Here is a 6,923-nt window from a genome sequence, read left to right on the forward strand (position 1 = left end):
CCAGCCTAAACCAACAGGCAAACCCCGAATGAATAATTTACTCATATGTAACGGCAACATACAAACGAAAATTTCCACACATCAGCATTTAAATGGAAGTTCAAGCCAGACTTCCACGCCATGGGAGCCAGTGGAAAACGCTGAATTATTCTTATCCAAAAATATCAGGAGGAAAAAAATCTTCACTGTTGAGGAAAACCATTCTTTTTTTTCTGATGGGGACAGACACGAGCCTTTGCTTAATATATCATGATTGCTTCTCCTTTCCTAGGCAACCCCCTCCCCCACTTTCAACACGTACAAAGAACAAGGTTTTGAAACAGACAGTGTGAGAGTGAAGAGATGAATAAGTTTCCAAAGGGAGTTATGTTCTTTCATATAAAATGCAATATTCTTTTGAGTTTATTGTGTGTGTGTGTGTGTGTGTGTGTGTGTGTAAGTGTGTGTGTGTGTAAGTGTGTGTGTGTGTGTGTAAGTGTGTGTGTGTGTGTGTGTGTGTGAAAATGCAGGGCAAGATGATGAGATTAATAAGAAAGGATGAGAATGGCAATGTGAAATAAGCATAAAGTTAAAAGTTAAAGTTGTCTGGTTTCAGTTCCAGCTTCATCAGAATAGATGCTCACCAAAACGCCAGCCGGGCAAGCCCATCCCCCCACTGTATTGTCCAACCACAGCAGTGGCCTCCCTAGTAAACAGCTTAAACTCACGGGCCTGGGCGGGGATCGATCTGCTGCCATGCAAAAGCTAGGCGAACGCGTTACCACTGTACTAGCCAGGAGGCTAGAACTAAAGAACTGAATGATGATGCCAGATTTTAATATCTTGATCAGGAATATTATTATTATTACTACTTACTAAGCAACAACACTAATTGGAAAAGCAGGATGCTATAAGCCCAAGGCCTCCAACAGGAAAATAGCTCAGTGAGGAAAGGAAATAAGGAAATAAACGACAAGAACTAATTAACCACAGGTCTACATACTAGAGATGGAATTTGTGAGAGAGAATAACCTCATCTGCATATGCAAAAAAAAACTTGTTTTCAAGACCAAACCATAACATTCATGCAATAAATTTCCACTAGACATCCAAAAGACTGAAGATGATAAGGCTTTCAAGCGGAAACTGAAGACTTGTTCTCTAATTACTTAGATGGTGTGGATTTGACAATAAACGAGCAATATGCGGTGTGAAATGTTGAATGCTTTCGAACGAACATGATAAAATGACTGTGGAAGGTCTGTATAGAGTAGAGTTCCCCTGCTGTATAGGACCAGAAAAGCAGCCCTTAAAGTACAGTAAAGTATATAGGCTGTTACGAGAAGTAATGGGAAAGAACACTACCCTGAGGAACATCAGATATTACAATCCTATACTAACTATAGTGTCAATCAATAACTAATCTCTGCAATCTATTACTTAAATTCGAATGAACTAATACAGGCTGAAAGCTGCATTGATCATGATTAACATTCTCAGGTATATTCCTGTTCTATCCCTCAACTTCCATTTGACACTAAACACGATACCTTTACATCAATATTGACAATCCATCAATTAATCGTTAATTACTAACCAATTATGACGAGAATAATTGTCTACTTCACTGTCATGTTCTGTCTCTGACCCATTCATTTGACACCAAATATGACAGATTTCTGTTAACTTTGAAAATCCATTCCAATAGTTAATATATGACTGATTAACAGATCAGAATCATTTAATCAAGTGCACCATTGCAATCTCCTGTTTTAATTGACACCTAACACGGCCATTTTCTGTCAACTTCGAGAGAGTACAGTATTGGTGAGTGACGATCACGAGGAGTGTTGATCACGAGAAGGAGATGAGGGAGCAGATCGTTGATCTCTAGACGAGCACTGAAAACTGATGGAGGGTGTAGGTGAACGTCCGACAGCACATAAGGGACCGTGGTCCCTGAAGGTCGAAGAGATCCTAGGATGGTGAACGGACTCCTTGTCAGCGGAAAGTCAGCAATGGGTAGGCAAGCAGTATCGCTGAACTGGACGGCGCACAGGGCTAACGTGGGCAGAAGGCGAGAGATGGGCCTCACAGACAGCAAGAGCGTCAATCATTGCAGCAGCAGGAGGAACTTCAATTAAGGAGGATGCCGGAAAAGGATACCTCGGTGCCCATAAGCTGAAGAAGGTCGACTAGAACAGGAGTAGGTCCTGCGATACTCTGTGACAGTCACACCTGTAAGAGGTCAGATAAGGAAAAGTACTCTCCCAAGTACGAGGGTGATGTTGCCTTGGTATGGGAGGTAGCAGTGTCCGCGGCACCCCGGAGTTAGTTTGTCTACGCTTCTATTTGACCGTCCCTTGGAAGGGATCGAGCAAGCAGATGCTTATGTTAGAGATCAGGGGGGGGGGGGGCAAGGAAGAAGTCTGAGAACGTTTCCATGCCCTTGAGGTAGACCCCAGAGGAGAAGAATCCCTCAGACTCATTATCCCTCTGCCTAAACCTCTCCCACTGGGAGACAGACCACTCCCTACACTATCGCAGGGGTCGTCCTGGTCGCAGCGACACCCCCGTGCAGTTAGGACATAAGGAATGCAGGTCGGTCTTCAACGTGGACATGAAGATCGCGCAAGTGCGACCTTCAGGCCAATTAAAAGTCCGAAAAGGGGAGCAGAAAATTCACACACGCGCGCTTGAAATAGAGAAAGGAATAACGGCAAATGGTGAGTCTTCAGGAGGATCAGATAGCGGACACGTCCGCTCTCCTTAAAGACAAAATCAAAAGTGGCAAGATTACACTGGTGTGTGAGGGAGATTAGTAGCTGGCAACCCCCCACTACCCCTTATGCTTCACTACCCTCACTGGAAGAACCTGCACCGCCGAGTAGTTTTCTTTAATGGCTTGGGCAGTGTTTACACCCCTAACATCATGAGCTCTTGTTTTCCACAATCGCGGAGGAGAGTCAGTATTCGAGAGGTGTTCTATAATCTTGCAAATCTACGCCGAGACCGTGCTGACAAACTTTCTTTCCCCTTAGTGGTGAGCTCCTGAAGATCAGAGTTAACACCTCTTCACCCTCCCTGGACATAGCAGCAATTGATCTGAATCATCGGTTATATCCTGAAGACTCCCAACCCGGCAAGGCTCGAATTTGGGATCCGTTGCAGTCTGATTTTGGGTCTTGCGACACACTCGGGGACGAAGTCGAATATTACCTGTCCCCAACCATTAAAATGGGAGACGTCAGCATTGTAAGAAAGGGCGTGCCGTTTGTTAATTCTCCTAGCCGAGGCCAGGGAAAGAGGGAAGTCGTTTAAATCGTCAAGTGAAGACTAAGGATAAATAATTCCAACATACGAAAAAAAAAAAAATCTACGTGAAAGGAGAGGCTCAAGGATGAGTGGTAGCCTTTGACCGTCAAGACCAAAAAGAATCTCATCCCCTATGTGTCAAAGTAATTCTGCTATCATGGAGTAGTGGCGTCGAGAGTGGCGATACCTCTCCACTACCACCACCACAGAAGACTGCCTGCCTTGCCTGGTAGATGTCGGTTGATGATCTACGGGGGTAACCGGACATCATTTTCGCAATGAGTTTTGCAAAGCCTCTCCTTAAGACGAGATTCGGGATAACCTTCTGGTATTAAGTCATAGGGAATTTTATGGCTTAAGGAAAACTCCCCGTGTAGCTGTTTGTAAAGATCATGACGTGGATCCGCACCTCGGCGAGCAAGTACAGGTTCGGAAACAATTCTGACTGGTGCCACCTTGGATCTAAGAGGGTTATTGACTAGCTTGGATGTTCTTCCTTGTAGTGTAATTACTTACTAGGGTAACAAGAGGTGGGATGGGGGGGGGAAAGCGTTTACATCTATGCTGTACCCTTGTTGTTGGAACGCACTTGACAAACAGTACCTCAGAAACTTGTCGCAGAGATGTGGCGGACTGGTCTACTGTCAGTGAAACCCACAAAGTCGTAACTCTGTTGGGTACTTGAAGATCCAAAAATCACTTGGAGCCTAGTATCAGAGTCACTTTTCAGTACTCACACTGTCAGCAAGAATATCTCCCTAGTCCGGGATGAACATGGCTGAAAGGACAACAAGTTGTCTTCGTCCACCTCCATGTTCCCCCACTAGTTGGCATAGGTGCTGTTCACTCACCAACACCAATAAGTGTCCTGAAAGGAGCTGTTAGAACTGCTGAAGTGATATGAACTGTTGGAGCGGCAGTTTTCCTGGAGGTTTATGTAGAAATGTTGTTAGGATTCGAACCAGGAGTCCTGAGGTTATGAGGTGCCAAAAGTGGGTCGCCTCCACCCCCATTCTTTTCATACGACTGTGAAGAGTATCTATTCCGGGTGTGAGAGGGAAGATCCAACTCTTTGAGGTGGTTGGAATCTGATGCTCACCCATTGGTCATCCACCACTCCAAGGAGAACAGGTAATTTATGTGCTGGTAGTGAGTCTAGTAGAAAGGAGGTTCTTAACTCCTCCCTCAGTCTCTCTAATCTGTCCAGGACCATTCTTAAGTATACTAGTTTTGTGTTGGTCACAGGAGTGACTTCTCGAGATTTTACCACAACCACCAGATCACGGCAAAACTCGAGAAGCTTGACTCAGTGTTGGAGAAGGGCTGTCCCCGAGTCTGCGAGGATTAGCCAGTAGTCCAAGTGTCTTAACACGAATGCAGTTCCTAAGAGTCCCGATTGACACTAGTGAGAACCTCCCCATGAAAAATGAAGGTGCAACCAGGTCGAAAGACCAACCTTAAATTGGTATTGGTGATTACAAAAATTGATTCTTAAACCCCTCCTTGAAAACGGATGAACGGAAATCTGGGGGGAAGCCTCCCATTCCAGAGTTGTCAAGAAATCCTCGGGTCTGACTATTGACTGACCGTGTTTACCCTCTCTGTACTGAATGAGTTTTATTGAAAAAACTTGCTCAGTAGAGGAGTCAAATACTGAACTCTAGCCTCCAGGAGCATTTACCACACAAAACAGTAGACTGCAAAAGCTTGGAAACCCCATTGACTGAACGCGTTCTCTATCTTGGGGAACAGGAGGTCGCGAGGTGACATTCTCTCTCCCATGACCTTGCGATATAATAACCTTCCTGCATTGATGACGTAAAGCCAGAGTTTAGGTGTGTGCGAATGCTCGGGTTTATGTAGACTGTTGACAAACTCGCTCTTGCACCTCACCAGGTGGATTGGTGCGATGATGACGTATACTTTCGCGCTGAACTTGCAGATTATTCTGCCCTGGAGTTAACTTAGCAAAACAGTGGGGTTCGCAAATGACACTTGTTTGTGTAAGCTCTTGCAGGAGAGAGGTCTTTGTCAAATTGGATTACCTGTTCACAAGCCGGAATTGCCTAAGAGTCACTAGTCGGTACTGTACTCCGTAGGGAGTTTGGGGAGAGGTCCTGCACGATCCAGCCTTGGGATTCGCTGTAGGAGCTAAACGAATCATGCAGGTTGGAAAGTCACGATGGTTGAACGAGTCATGGCTGAAGAAAAGACGAGTCCTACAAACTCGCAAGAGAGATATCGCAGAGGCCCCCAGTCTATTCGCTACCTCGTCGCAATGCGATAATGTCTAATCACAAGCAAAATGAGCTAGAACTGAGTAAAATCCAATAAATCATTAGCTCAATTAAAGAGACATTTTTTATATGATAAATACCACTACGAACTACTCCATAAAAAATGGGATAGAAAATCACATTTTTCTATGCATCAAGTCCTGGCAAACAAAAGCTACACTGTTTTGACCGAGTTTTATTACTATTACTCAATTTTTATCATGGTAACTTTATTACAATTTCAAGTGTAATACAACTAGACTGGAAAACGGTATATTTTAGGGCATTTCGATCGAACATAATACCTAGCACAAAAAATAGCATTTCATTTATGGTAGTCGATTCACCATAACTCTAAAACTACAGATGTCCTCAAAAATTATTTATAAAGAAACGTTCAAAACACCCCTAAATATATTATAGAAGTCCTATTTTCTACAAACCGTTAATTGCACTGTTCTATAATTTTACCGAATCCGCTAGTTTGAGGCCTATATATCAGACTGGGCATATACAACATGACACAATAGGGCTCGGTTTATGCACAAAAATCTCTGGAAATAAGCCATTAAATGAAAACATTAAGTAAATAACTACAAAGCTGCACTATCAGACACATACAATTTGTTATGGGGTGTACATTAGGTTAGGTAGGGAACTTTAGATATGGATAGCATAGCCCATTACTAATGGCTTCAATCTTTCGAGCTTCTATGTTTTGTATATCAACTAAAAGACATGGTTTGCTAGTAGCATTCATTAATAATGAAACGTTTGTATAGTTTAAATGGCCTTTTCAACAACTACAGTAAAAATCCAGGTTTCCCACAAGGATCCTCCATTGTCATCACACTCGGTGTTTTAAGCTATTTTAAGGGAGAAATTTAATAGTAAAATATTCCTCCTTCAAGGGAGAAATTGTAACCCATAATTACCTTATTATATACTTCAGCATTAATGATGACGGTCCAAAATTAGATGGAATTTCCAAGTGAAATATACGCTGATTTCTCGAGGCTTTCTAATAACACGAACAGAATCTACTATTTGCGCTGCGCAGGTGCGCAGAGAAAAGATTGCCAGGTTGTAGTCTAAAAATCCCCAAACCTCATGATAAAAATCCCCAAAATAACCCAAAAATCCCCAGTTCCACAAATACTAACTTTACTTTTACTTTTAGGGGTTTATTTCTCGCCCTCCATCAGACACTAAGAGTCTGTTCAGGCGGGCCTTGGTGTGTGAAAATGATTTCTTTCCAGTTAATATTTTGCTCTGTATCTTTTCAGTTATTCGCTAGCATTTGTATTCAGGCTTAATAGTTTTCAGATCACTATCATAACACTTCCCAAAGAG

At 43.0% G+C, this 6,923-nt stretch overlaps 1 long non-coding RNA gene across 1 annotated transcript in view; it reads right to left on the reverse strand.

Moving 5' to 3' along the window:
* LOC137628330 (uncharacterized) overlaps positions 1-6,636 on the reverse strand; it is a 32,133-nt gene extending 25,497 nt beyond the window's left edge. Inside the window, exon 1 of the long non-coding RNA XR_011041330.1 lies at positions 6,506-6,636. This is a non-coding gene — a long non-coding RNA (uncharacterized lncRNA). The remainder of the gene's footprint in view (positions 1-6,505) is intronic.
* Positions 6,637-6,923: the final 287 nt, after the last annotated feature.

This window comes from Palaemon carinicauda, chromosome 36 (assembly GCF_036898095.1).
Source record: "Palaemon carinicauda isolate YSFRI2023 chromosome 36, ASM3689809v2, whole genome shotgun sequence".
Classification (NCBI taxonomy): Eukaryota; Metazoa; Arthropoda; class Malacostraca; order Decapoda; family Palaemonidae; genus Palaemon; species Palaemon carinicauda.